This window comes from Pantherophis guttatus, chromosome 11 (genome assembly GCF_059756535.1).
Source record: "Pantherophis guttatus breed Tessera chromosome 11, ASM5975653v1, whole genome shotgun sequence".
In the NCBI taxonomy this organism is placed as follows: Eukaryota; Metazoa; Chordata; class Lepidosauria; order Squamata; family Colubridae; genus Pantherophis; species Pantherophis guttatus.
The window spans coordinates 4,301,443-4,315,548 of record NC_142073.1 but is presented as its reverse complement, the minus strand read 5'-3'; the positions used below and the strand labels follow the sequence as shown (position 1 = coordinate 4,315,548).

The 14,106-nt window shown below is 42.3% G+C and overlaps 1 long non-coding RNA gene across 2 annotated transcripts in view; it reads right to left on the bottom strand.

The window, feature by feature from the left end:
* LOC148112261 (uncharacterized) overlaps window positions 1–14,106 on the bottom strand; it is a 51,284-nt gene that overhangs the window by 21,858 nt on the left and 15,320 nt on the right. Inside the window, exons 6-7 of one of the 2 annotated variants that reach the window (XR_015729609.1) lie at window positions 12,944–13,039; window positions 6,583–7,185 (exon numbers count right to left, since the gene is read on the bottom strand). This is a non-coding gene — a long non-coding RNA (uncharacterized LOC148112261). Of the gene's footprint in view, window positions 1–6,582; window positions 7,186–12,943; window positions 13,040–14,106 lie in introns of those variants that run through there. The other variant, XR_015729610.1, reaches the window with a different exon arrangement.

The following is a 14,106-nucleotide window of genomic DNA, read 5'->3' as shown; positions in this document are numbered from 1 at the left end:
GAAAACGGTCATAAGTCACTTCTTTTTCAAAGTTGTAACTTTGAAGGGTGAATAAATGAACTGTTGTAAGTCAAGGACTACTTGCGTAGCCTTTCAAAGCTTCATTCCCATCCCCCCCCCACAATCCTGAAATGGTCCAGGAAATGCCTTAGGAAGAGACAGAAAGATCCTGCAATGGACAAGTTTTGTCTTGTCCTCGTAATCTTGACAATGCCAGGTATGTTTCCCCCCCTCCTCTTAGGACATTTGCAAAACTTCTTAGTAAGTAACAAAGCCACATTCAAAGAAGGAGTGTGTGTGTGTGTGTGTGTGTGTGTGTGTATGTGTGTTTGTGTGTGTTTAAAAAAAATGTTCCCTGCACCCAGTAGGTATCTGTAACAGCAGGTTTAATTTAAAATGAATATCGCTTTCTGGCTTTACCCAACTTCAAAGTGAGTTTCATAATGCCTCTCATTTTCTGTGTCTGTTTTACATCAGTCACAATTTCGTATCACCATTTCACTTCTCCTTGATACATATCATAAATTTTTGTAACTGGAAAGCACACTTAGGATATGGATCAAATTAAGAGTGGTTTTTCAACAAAACACAGGGAGGGAAAGGACTAGAAGAAAGATAGCGGACATTGAGATTATTAACTCTCTCTCTCTCTCTTTTTTTCTCTCTCTCATGTATTTGATGATACGTTGTTAAGGGCATGTTAAAATGCTGTAGGATAATCCACACCACATACATCAATGAGAGTCTTTTTGAAAATAAGAAAAAGGAATTAAGGAAAGGAAGAAAGGAAGGAAGGAAGGAGGGAGGGAGGGAGGGAGGGAGGAAGGAAGGAAGGAAGGAAGAAAGAAAGAAAGAAAGAAAGAAAGAAAGAAAGAAAGAAAGAAAGAAAGAAAGACAGATGGGAGGAGGGAGGGAGGGAGGAGAGAAAGTAAAGGTAGGAAGGCAGAAGGAAGGAAGGAAGGAAGGAAGGAAGGAAGGAAGGAAGGAAGGAAGGGAGGGAGGAAGGCTTAATAAGTTAAAAATAGATTAAAACTGTGGTAACTCTTTTTTAACCCAGTCCCACTCCTTTTTCGGCACTCGGTGCTGAAAAGGTTCACCATCACTGACCTAGAGACTACCAGTGGGAGACCTAAGACAATCAAAGGAGGGCTTAGCTTAAGCCCTTAAACTAAGACAATCCAAGAACATCTAGTTATCCTAGATGCTGGCTTCCTGTAGGCCATCAAGATATTGAGGTGTGCCTTCTGATTGATAAACTGATACGGCATTTCTCTCCTCTTTCTCCTACTTGAGGTGCCAACTTCTTCGCACCTGTTTGCAGTTGTATTTGTAATAGTGGTCGGTGGTCAGAACTTCAAATGTTTTGACATGAGTCTTCATGTTGAGGGTGATCCAGGATGTCAACCTCTCGGTCTGAAAAGAAAATTGTTCCTCCAGAGCAGATCTTCCATCTGTAGAGACATTTGCTGTTGGCAACGTGTGCAAGCCATTCCATGCTCAAGTCACTGTAATCTGGGTAATGTGGTCATTAGCCATGCGTAAAAGACAGTGTGAGGGAGGAGGGGCATTGTGCACACTGCCTGCGACACCGCACCAAGGAAAGGAACATTAAATTAGAGTGAGAGGTTATAAGTCTGACAGAAACCTGATCTGTATTCCCTAATTATAGTCTCCCTTTCACAAAACTGACACATGCAAAAATGTTAAGCCAAATTAGATGTTGTCTAATTAACCATCATATACAAGGCTTCAAAAAAAAAAAAAAGAAAGAAAGAAAGAAAAGAAAAGAAAAAGAAAGAAACGAGTGGGGTGGAGGAAGGGAGGGGAAAATTGGGAGAGAGGGGAGTTGTTACGTGTTATTTAGCACAATTGTTCTTCTGACTTCCAAGTCATCGTTTAGCAAGGATTTCCCTCTTCTTCTCGGGCTGTATCCATCATCGGACGTTGGCAATCATGTTGGCAATCCTATTTTTATCAACAGCTGCACGAAAAAGTGCTGCTGAGTTTTGGGCCAAACCAATCGCTTAGCTTTTGAAGCCATGATGTTCTTCTTTCCCTCTTGGTTAACTTTATACAAACTTAAGCAACTCTAATTCCAAATTATGAATCTTTTAAAAGAAGACTTCTTATCAAGTTCAATAACAACAGAAGCTTGTTAAATTTTTCATGACCCGATGAGGTGGGAGAACCTCTGGATCCAGAAGGTGTTTTTTCAAGAGGCAACTGTCCCTAAGATGCTTTTTCAAGAGGCAACTAGATTTTCTTGTTTTTCTTTGAAGATGTTTTGCTCCTCATCCAAGAAGCTTCTTCAGCTCTCAATATCTGAAGAAGAGCTGAAGAAACTTCTTGGATGGGAAGAGAAACGTCTTCAAAGAAAAACAAGAAAGTCCAGTTACCTCTTGAAAAAACACCTTTGGGACAACCATGACCTGGATGACTGAGAATCTCCATAGGCAAGGGACAACTGGACTTCCTTTGTTTTTCTTTGAAGATGTTTCGCTTTTCATCCAAGAAGCTTCTTCTCTTCAGTTCAGTCCAGTTGCCTCTTGAAAAAGCACCTATGGGACAGTGGTGAAATCTAAAATTTGTTACTACCGGTTCTGTGGGCGTGGTTTGGTGGGAGGGGGTAATGTGACTGGGTGGGCGTGGCTAATTTTTTTTTTTTTTTTACTTTTAAAGCCATTTTTTCTACAACCTCTTTGGTGAAGAGGTTGTTAAAAAATGCTTTCAGAAGGCTCTGACGATCCCAGCTGAGTTGCCTGATCGGCAGAGGCTTTTTTTCTTTTAAATGCCTCTGACGATCAGGCAACTCAGCTTGGATCGTCAGAGGCATTTAAAAGAAAAAAAGGGGTTTTTTTTCTTTTAAAAGCTTTGACGATCCCAGCTGAGCTGCGCGATCATCAGAGGCTTTTTTTTTTACTTTTAAAAGCATTTTTTCGGCCAAAGAGGTTGTAGAAAAAATGCTTTTAAAAGTAAAAAAAAAAAGCCTCTGATGATTGTGCGGCTCAGCTGGGCATGGCGGGGGGGGGGCAGGGATTTTTGCTACCGGTTCTCCGAACCACCTGCCTCCATTGCTACCGGATCAAGCGATCCGGTCCGAACCGGGAGCATTTCACCCCTGCTATGGGACAATCATGATCTTGCTGACCTGGATGATCTGCATAGTCATTCTGGATCCAGAGCTCAATTGCTTGGAAATATAGCAATGGACTGACCAAAGGATTTTTTTTCAAGTTATAGATCAGTGGAGAAAATCAAAGGAAATGGAACTCCTGAGAATCAATATGTTTTCTTGCTTTCAAACTACCCTGTTTCCCCTAAAATAAGACATGCCCTGATAATAAGCCCAATTGGGCTTTTGAGTGCATGCACTAAAATAACCCACCCACCCACCCCCCGTGAAAATAAGCCCTTCCCGGAAATATTTAAATGCATGCACAGCCAGTGCCAGCCATTTCCTCTGGTTAGGGTGACAGAGCTGGAAATCAGGTAAGACGGCAAGAGGAGCCCCATCTTGCTCCACGCGCCCCAAAATAATAAGATATCCCTGAAAATAAGGCCAAGCACTTATTCCGGGGTTCAAAAAAATATAAAACAGGGTCTTATTTTTGGGGAAACATGGTATTGGCAATTGCACCTTAGTAGAACTCCACCTGAGTAATTAGTGCATGATTGCTCAACCTTGGCACGTTTAAGACAGATGAACCAACTCTCAGAATTCCACAGCCAGCCAGACTGAAAGTTACTAAGGTTGAGAAACAATCAATTAGTGAGTTCCTTTTCTGTTGGCCACAACTGCTGGGGTTGGGACATCACCTGGACCAGAAGTAGGCAAATAGGAAGCGAAAGAACTTGCCAATTCCAAGGTCTCACCCAGTTTGTTCTTCCCTCTTCTCATAAGACCGATGTCCTCTTCGTGAATGAGTTAGCAGAAGACCCGAAAGTCATAGATCACCAATCGTGGTCTTCTGATATTGGTGTCCCCAGACAAGATCATTGTGATAAGCTAATAGAATTCAGGATTCCCTAAAGTACAGAGGGACAAAAACCAGGGTTCAGGAATGAAAACGGTTCTCCTCCTGATGAAAATTGGGATAAGCTTGATACCGAATGGAAGAGGACACTGCACAACAAAAGGAACCCATTTAAAGAGCCAGTGGCTGGAGATACATCAATGCTGAGCTGCTTATATTACTCCTGGATCAGGGGTGAAATGCTCCCGGTTCGGACCGGATCAGGCGATCCGGTAGCGATTGTGGCAGGTGGTTTGGAGAATCAGTAGTGATACCCGGATGTCGTGACTTCCTGCTTTTAAAAAGTAAAAAAAAAAAGGCTCTGACGATCGCGTGCCACAGCGCCCGAATAGGTTGTAAAAAAATGTTTTAAAAAAGTAAAAAAAAAAAAAAAGTTGGCCACGCCCACCCAGTCACATTACCACCCCCCACCAAGCCACGCCACAGAACCGGTAGTAACAAATTTTACATTTCACCACTGTCCTGGATCCTAGATCATGGTTATTATACATTTCAAAAAGAAAATTCAATACTTCATTGGCACTATTTGGTTTGATCCTCTGCCGTGTCTCTTTCAACAGCTTAGAAACATTTGTCACCGATGGTTTTAAGGAAGCGGAATACACTTCGGTTGTGAACTTTTCACAGCCCCAAAGCCTCTCGAAACAGCCTGAATCAGTGGTGAAATCCACATTTTTTTACTACCGGTTCTGTGGGCGTTGCTTGGTGGGTGTGGCATGGCTTGGTGGGCATGGCTTGGTGGGTGTGGCAGGGTAAGGATGCTGCAAAATCCCCTTTCCCTCCCCACTCCAGGGGAAAGATATTGCAAAATCTTCATTCCCTCCCCACTCTGGGGCCAGTCAGAGGTGGTATTTGCCAGTTCTCTGAACTACTCAAAATTTCTACTACCGGTTCTCCAGAACCTGTCAGAACCTACTGGATTTCACCCCTGGCCTGAATCTTTGCAATCTGACACAACGATCCCTGCTGGAAGCTCACTTTGGAATTTAATTGGACTCTGAGAAGCCAGGAAAGATACAAATCACCAGAGAAACTACAATGCAATGAATTTCTAGCAAAGTCGTGACGCCCATGGCTGATGCTTCTTACTCAACTTGTTTAAGGTAGCTATCCAACAATTTTGGCCCAAGCTGAGCCCAAGCTGACACTTCTTCCACAACAATTTGGTGGCGTTAGTCCAGGAATGTATAGACACAAACAGTAGCTGGAATGTTTGTTGTCTTTTCCCTTTTTTTTTTAAATGCCATGCTTTCTTAAAAGATATACTGGTGTATCTCTTGCTCCTCTCCTACTCCCATGCGGCTAAGTCCTTCCTGTTGCCACATGGTTCTATATTTAAAAAGCAGGTACAATGTATTTGCTTTGCAACCTGTCATGTCTGATTTCCAGGATGAACTCACTGTACAAAAATGTTCTTGACAGATTACATCGGCTTTACTATATGATTCCCACGGAAAAAAGACACACCGGAATGGAATGGCTACGATAGCGCAGTAAGGCCACCCAGATCTGAGTCATAAGTAAATTTGATTAATAAATAAATATTATTCGAGCAGTTCAGAAACATCTAGAACTCTAATAGGCCCTAACATATATAACATATGTCCTAGATTTTTGTGTGTGTGGTGGTGATGATTTCCACAAAACATCCACAATCCTACAGGTCTCACACAAAGAATGAAGGCAACTTCCACCACAAATCTTTACAGTGGGACACTAAGGTCACAAAGTCCTTAGGTTTCATTTCTGGCATCTCAGATTAAAAGGATCTGAGGCTCTTGCAATGTCAGATCTCTGTTTCAGGTTTTGCAGGTCAAGGGAGATAATATATCAGGTTGCTGCTGAGACTTATTTGCGAAGTATCCCTCCTTTGATTTTAAGTTTGGGATAGAATGCTTTGAAAGTCTGAAATCTTTGTTGACAGGCTGTGACTTTGCTTCTTTGAAATTTTTTTTTCCCAGTGGCCCCGCTCTTTTTGACATTCTGGAGAACAGCTGTACTTTCCCCCATCTCCATAGATAGATAGATGATATAGACAGATGATAGATGGTGGGTAGATAGGTAGGTAGATGGATAGATAAACAGAAGATAGATAGATAGATAGATAGATAGATAGATAGATAGATAGATGATATAGACAGATGATAGATGGTGGGTAGGTAGGTAGATGGATAGATAAACAGATGATAGATAGATAGATAGATAGATAGATAGATAGATAGATAGATGATATAGACAGATGATAGATGGTGGGTAGGTAGGTAGATGGATAGATAAACAGATGATAGATAGATGATAGATAGATAGATAGATAGATAGATAGATAGATAGATAGATCAATCGATAGATCGATAGATCGATAGATCGATAGATAGATGGCAGAGGTAGGTAGGTAGGTAGGTAGGTAGGTAGGTAGGTAGGTAGGTAGGTAGGTAGGTGGGTGGGTGGGTGGGTGGGTGGGTGGATGGATGGATGGATAGATAGATAGATAGATTGATTGATTGATTGATAGACAGATAGATGATAGAGAACAGGCCATAAATAGAAATAGACAGATGACAGACAGACAGACAGACAGACAGACAGACATGATAGATGAGAGAGGGAAAGAGAGAGACAGAAATTGATTTTCAAGCAAAGAAAATCTTTTCTCCCCCTTCCATCCCATAATGTCTGATTCTCAGAGAAACCCTGGACCAGTCCTTGCAGTTTTCTTGAGAAGATTTCAGAAGTGGTTTGCCATTGCTTCCCTTCCTAGGGCTGAGAGGAAATGACTGGCCCAAGGTCACCCAACTGGCCTCCTACCCAAGGTAGCATATGTGGTCCTCGCGTAACCCTCGTGAGTCTGTAGTTAAGAGAGCAACCAAGATTGCTGGGATGGCCCCTTGTCAAATGATGTGGTCACGTGATCTCATGCTTTGCAACCACAATGCTTAGCGACACCAATTCCAGTCCCAATTGCCGTTGTAACCTGAGGAACTTACCTGTATACGTGCATACACACACACTATTCAAAAGATAAAAAAAGAAGAAAAGTGATATCAAGACATGGAAACATTTTTACCTGTACCATTAAACTCATTAACAGATGGAAGGCCTTGTCTGAATGGCTCTTGTGAAGTTCAAAAAAGCAGACAGTTGAATAGGATTTCTGGGAGTGACAGGGAAAAAAAAAAGCTTATTTCCACTTATCCAAAGAAACAGGCGTTGAAAATAGAGAGCAGTCTTCAAATAATATCCCAAATCCGGATATTGTACACATCACACCGCAAGGATTACAGACAACAAGGCATCTTTCTAGCTACTTCAGAAAGTCTTTTCCGTCTAGAGAGATATTTAGGGATATTGGTGGTTGTCATTCGAAAGAAGAACAAAGCAGCCCCTGAATTAACCCCCTTGTTCAGCTTTCGCTTCTCCGACTGGCTTTTCAGAAAAGAAATATTTCAAAGATGAAGACATATTCAGAAGGTTGGGCTTAGGGTTTAAATCCACCCATAACTGAGTCTGTCGTAAACAATAAACTCCAAAAAAAAAAAACCCTCCGCAACAGGCAACTGTTACAGGTCTCGACATGACCGAGTATTAAATAAACCCGAAAACTGAGAAGAGACCCAGGTTTTAAAGCAAGGGTTTAAGCTTCGCTCAACCATCAGACTGGGCTTAAGCGAAGCGAAGCTCCTTTTATCCCATTTATTTCGTGATGAAATGCCTTTGGCTTTCTGGTCCTGCTTGCCAACTGCAGCTCATTAAAGCCTCACAGCCCAACTTCTCCTGTTGTTTTACCAAAAGCACTGATGCTTAAAATGTAATTAAACTTAAAAGAAGCAAATCTTTGTGTTCTTATCCCTTCATCCACACCCCCTTGTGGGGCGGGGGGGGGGAAGGAAAGTACACGCACACACATATATTTTTAAAAGCTGAGTGGTTGTGTTTTATTTTATTTTTTTTAAAAAAAAGAAAGGCCAGTTGGGGAAAAGTCTACGTTTCAAGTCCTTACCAACACAACATTTGCTCAACTGTTTGGCACGGCAAGCACGTTTAAATACTTGGGGTAACAGCCCTTCCGGAGGGACTTCTGCTCGCAGATTCCCCCCCCCCAAATAATAACACAGCAAGTCTAGCTGTCCGATGAGGTGTCTTATTGAAATATCCCAAGTTGTTTGGGCTGTCATAGCTGTCAGCTCTGGCGTTCGCACTTACGCCGCGTTGCTTTCGTTGCAAAAAATAGAAATTTGTGTCCTTTGCGTTGTTATATTACTAATGCTAAATATTTAATTCCCCCAGGTGCTAATTATAAATGAGGACTGGCAACAACATGGATTTGACTTTTTAATAACGGCGAGAGCAATCGCAGTCTCTCTCTCTCTCTCTCTCTCTCTCTTTTTTCAATTAATTAAATACACAGTTTACCAATAACCTCTTGTCAGTTTGCCCTCCAAGACCTGCGTTAATTTGTGCGAAATAAAAACGGTTTGAAAAATTAACAGATATGCTCGTCTGCTCCCTGTTATTCTATTAATTTAAAAAGGGCTGTTGAAGCAAGAGATGATCCTAAGAGTTTACAGGCCCAGGGCGCAAGGCTGAATTTAAGGAGGTGGGGAAGAACGGAAAAGAGCGTTCGCAGGCTGAAAATGTTCAAAGGTAAAGGTTCCCCTCGCACATATGAGCTAGTCGTTCCCAACTCTAGGGGGCGGTGCTCATCTCCGTTTCAAAGCCGAAGAGCCAGCACTGTCCGAAGACGTCTCCGTGGTCATGTGGCCGGCATGACTCAACACCAAAGGCGCACGGAACGCTGTTACCTTCCCACCAAAGGTGGTCCCTATTTTTCTACTTGCATTTTTTTTACGTGCTTTCGAACTTCTAGGTTGGCAGAAGCTGAGACAAGGAACGGGAGCTCACTCCATTATGTGGCACTAGGGATTCGAACCTCTGAACTGCTGACGTTTCGATTGACAAGCTCAGCATCTTAGCCACTGAGCCACCACATCCCTTTTGAAAATGTTTACAAGAATCTAATTAGCCCAGAAGAAACTCAAGAAAGGAACACAAGATGCACATCTGGTCTTGTGGTGACAGGCCAGAATGCCCTCAGATGTAACATATGTGGTTGCCCACTACATATGTAGTCCTTGAGTTCACTTAGTGACCGTTCCAAGTGCAACAGCACTGAAAAAAGTCTTCAAAGTTATCCATGGTCCATCAGCCGCCAGGGAGTCCGTAACAAATATTGAGATAATTTTAAGGGTTGGGATATTGTCCCGAGCAAATTCAATTTGGCTAACAGAATGAAATTTCGTCACCAATTCTAGCACATTTAGAGGAGGGAGGGAGGGAGGGAGGGAGGGAGGGAGGGAGGGAGGAAGGAAGGAAAAGGAAGGAAGGAAGGAAGGAAAGAAGGAAGGAGAAAGATAGAGAGGGAAGGAAGGAAGGAGGGAGGGAGGAAGGAAGGAAGGAAGGAGAAAGATAGAGAGGGAAGGAAGGAGGGAGAGAGGGAGGGAGGAAGGAAGGAGGGGAGGAGGAGGGGAGGGGGAGATGTTTGTTAGATAGATATAGATAGATAGATAGATAGATAGATAGATAGATAGATAGATAGATAGATAGATAGATAGGCAGGCAGGCAGGCAGGCAGGCAGGCAGGCAAGCAGAGACTGGAAGTAGGGAGAGATATTAGAGAAAGAGACAATATACAGAGAGAGAGATGGTGATGATGATGTCAGATAGATATATCCATCTGTTATACACTATATCTCTATGTAAATATATCTATAGATTTGTGTACCATTTGCTAGAATAATCTTACCTTGTTCTTTTCAAATTGAGTTAAGTACAGTCCTCCCTGGCTTGCTAGATTATACTCCGGTGACAAAGTCTGTATTTTGCACGCAACGTATGCAAAGGAATTAAACATTAGTGTTGCAAACTTCTTTACAAAGGCAGACATTGTGTCGCCACAGGTGTTTGGTTGTACAAGGAAAGTAAACACTTATCTGCCATGGGAGCATAGGGAATAACTGAAAGCAGCATTTTAATGAACATCGCTTGATACAAGTTTTTTTGTGGGGGGGAGGAGCTTAATAATGCAAAATGGCTGCCATAATCTTTGAAGATGCCCGTCAGACCGCTGTTAAAAGAATTTCCTGCTGTTAAATTCCGTTATCCCTTTGTGGATGATCAAGCTGATTGATCATGTATATATACTATCTCTGACAGGTTAGTAGGGAATGGAAGGATCTGAAGAAACTTCTTGGATGAGAAGCGAAATGTCTTCAAAAGAAAAAAAACAAGGAAATCTAGTTGCCTCCTGAAAAAGCACCTTTGGGACAACCTTGACCTGGATGACTGAGAATCTCTACAGACTTTCAGCTATACAATTTGGGGTGAACACCCTTTGAATGGCGTGGGAGTGGAATGAATTTCCAGAGGAAAAAATTGCAGACTACAGGAACCAGGAGCACCACTCAGGTGACTTCGAGGTTGCAGATAAACCTCCAAGTGCTTCAAGGACACTCTAAAAGGATGCAAATGACCAGCTGTTTGCAAGGAATATCAATCCTTCCATTCCCCACTATCATGTCAGAGCTGAAGGAGCTTCTTGAGTGAGAAGCGAAACGTCTTCAAAAGAAAAGAAAAAAAACCCAAGGAAGTCCAGTTGCCTCCTGAAAAATCACCTTTGGGACTTCATGTCCTTGATTTTTTAAAGTCCACTAGATAGAAGCCCCACCCCCACCCCTGAGAAGACTGTCCTTCTAGGACAGAAAAACCATACAGAACTTAATGAGCGAGGTTGGTAAGGCTCTCTGAAGACAACGTTAAGGTCTCAGGGATGGACTTGGGAGCTAATAGGAAAAGAAAGTTTCTTTTTTTAAAGAAGTTCCTGGGTATAAACAGTGGAACTGTCATCGCCTCCTACTACGCAATTCAGGAGCCATCTGGCTGTTTGCTGTTGGCACCAAAGACAAGCCAGCACATCCTTTGGTCAGCTCCAGGAGAGCCCTTCTGATGTCCCAAACACAAGGAAGACTTGTTGCTGACATCCCTTCTACTTCCTTAATAAACACATTACAGTTTGTTTGCCGCAAGCGAGCCAAAATTGGAACTTCAGTTCAGAAGTGGCAATTTATAGCCTAGGTTAAAAAGGTAAATTGTGGGCTCCGGCCAAAATGGAATGCGGTGAAAAGAGGAACTTCGAAACAAGCCAGGAGAGAAGGTTTTAGGATCTAGAAATATTTACACACAGAATACAGCAATCATTGTAGAGCCAGGAAGTCTAGTTCAAAACCAACCTATTATTTGGAGTATTTATATCGGCATAAAAAATGGATTCTGTCTACTCCAAGTTTACATTTTGTTTTCTATCTTGAGTACTGAACAAACACCATGGCAATTGTAAACTCTAATGTCTGCTCATTATGTGCACACAGAGGTATGATTTGAGTTGCTGACCTAATGTTATGCTCTCTTAAAGATATAGATATATATATATAAAATGCATTAGGCTCCCGTTATGCTGCCTTAATTAAGGATAACTACATGGTTCTCCCAGAGCCACACATGGTGGATTAAGAAGCAGGAGGAACAAGCCTATTTCAGACCTTGTTTTCTGGAAGGTCAGGAATTAAAAATAATAATTAAAAATGTGTGTGGCGACTGGAGACTTCAGCAGTATCCACATTCGATTCCGATTTGGCAATTTGGGACACGGAATTACTGACCATGATTTCTATGGGGCTACAATTTTTAAAAAGCTATGGAGGAATCACAGGAGGAGAGGCGTGACATCAATGAACTGGTGACATTGCCAACAGCTTGGGTGGAAGCTACGTATTGAGTGACTTCGCAACGATCAACATGCCCTTGGAGTACTCATTTCTAAAGATCTAAGTGCCAGAGCCCACTGTAACAACATTGCCAAAAAGGCATTAAGAGTTGTTAACCTAATCTTGCGTAACTTCTTCTCTGGTAATGTTGTACTACTAACTAGAGCATACAAAACATTTGCTAGACCAATTCTCGAATACAGCTCATCTGTCTGGAACCCGCACTGCATATCAGACATAAATACAATTGAGAGAGTCCAGAGATATTTTACAAAAAGCGTCCTCCATTCCTCTACCCGCAATTAAATACTTTATGTCACCAGACTTCGAATTTTGGGCTGAGACAACTTAGAACTACACCGACTTTGGTCTGACCTAAGTGTAGTACATAAAATTATCTGCCACAATGTCCTACCTGTCAACAACTACTTCAGCTTCAACCACAACAATACATGAGCAAATAATAGATACAAACTCAAGGTAAACCACTCCAAACTCAATTGCAGAAATATGACTTCAGTAACAGAGTGGTCAATGCCTGGAATGCACTACCTGACTCTGTGGTTTCATCCCCCAACCCCCAAAACTTTAACCTTAGACTGTCTACTGTTGACCTCAACCTATTCCTAAGGACCTGGTGGCTCAGCAGACTGATAACATTGTGATTAACACCAGCTGTCTGCAATTACTGTAAGTTCGAATCTCACCAGGCTCAAGGTTGACTCAGCCTTCCATCCTTTCTAAGGTAGGTAAATTGAGGGCCCAGTTTGTGGGGGCAATAAGGTGACTTTGTATAAACATACAAAAGTATGAAGGCTATTGCTTAATGCATTATAAGCCTCCCTGAGTCTCCGGAGAAGGATGGCATATAAATCAAATTAAAAAGAGAGAGAGAGAGAGATCTGTAAGGGGCATGCATAAGTTTACCAGTGTGCCTACCGTCCCTGTCCTAATAATATTCCTTTTTATTCTTACTCTTTTCATGTATTCAAATTATGTTTATACTTTTACCTGTTATCTTATATATGCTTGACAAATAAATAAATAAAATAAAAATAAATAAGTTTCTCCACAAGCCTTCGCAATTCTCACCTTGCAGCTTCCATTCCCGAAATATCTCAGTCAAAGGGTCCAGTTTGGGAGGTGCCAGGTGGGGAAAAGTATTTTTTACTGGGATCAGAAGTTTGCCTATTAAAGAAAAAATAAAGTCTACATATGTGTAAAAGGGATACCATGCAATAGCAGTCCAACTATTCATTAGTTGCTTCATTCAGATTTATCTCCATGGCTAGTACAGTGTTACCTTGATACTCAACTGCTTTGAAACTCATCGAATTTGGTACTCAGTGCATTTTGATGAGAAAATTTTATCCCAGTGCTCATCATTTGTTTGGTACTCAACACATAAGCTATAATGTGTCACTGTCAACTGCCTTGTGACTCACTATTTTATTTCTTATGGGAAAAAATTGTTTGGTACTTATCATTTCTGGTATTCAATGGATGGAAAATAATCCAATTATGCTATTCTGGTATTCTGTTATTATTAATACTTTACTGGAAATGCTAGCATTGATCCAGCAACAGGATCTAGAGAGGGAGAACACAGTTCCTTGGAGTGAATGATCGACAATCACATCTCATCCTGGATCTAGGGACCCTGGTGAGGGGAATTGACTCCTAGACCTCTGTATCAGGGATGGGCTTCAAATATTTTAGCAAAAGATTCTCAGCCTGGTTGCTGGGTGGACGTGGCCATGGTGGGTGTGGCCCAGAGATGGGTTTCAGGAGGTTCTGATCAGTTCTGGAGAACCAGTAGTGGAAATTTTGAGTAGTTTGGAGAACCGGTAGTAAAAATTCTGACTGGCCCCACCCCCATCTATTCTCTGCCTCCCAAGTCCTAGCTGATCGGGAGGAAATGGGGATTTTGCAGTAACCTTCCCCTGGAGTGGGGTGGGAATGGAGATCTTACAGTATCCTTCCCCTGCCACGCCCACCAAGCCACACCCACCAAGCCATACCACACCCACCAAGCCACAGCCACAGAACTGGTAGTAAAAAATTTTGAAACCCACCACTGGCATGGCCTAGTCAGCCTCCTGCACCATGGCGGTGGGGAGGGCGTTTTTGCCCTCCCTGGGCTCCGGAGGCTTTTCTCGAGTCTTTGGGAGGGTGAAAATGGCCTCCGCAGACTCCGGAGACCCTCTGGAGGCCAGAAACAGGCCTGTTTCCAGCCTTCCCAAACTTCTGGTAGG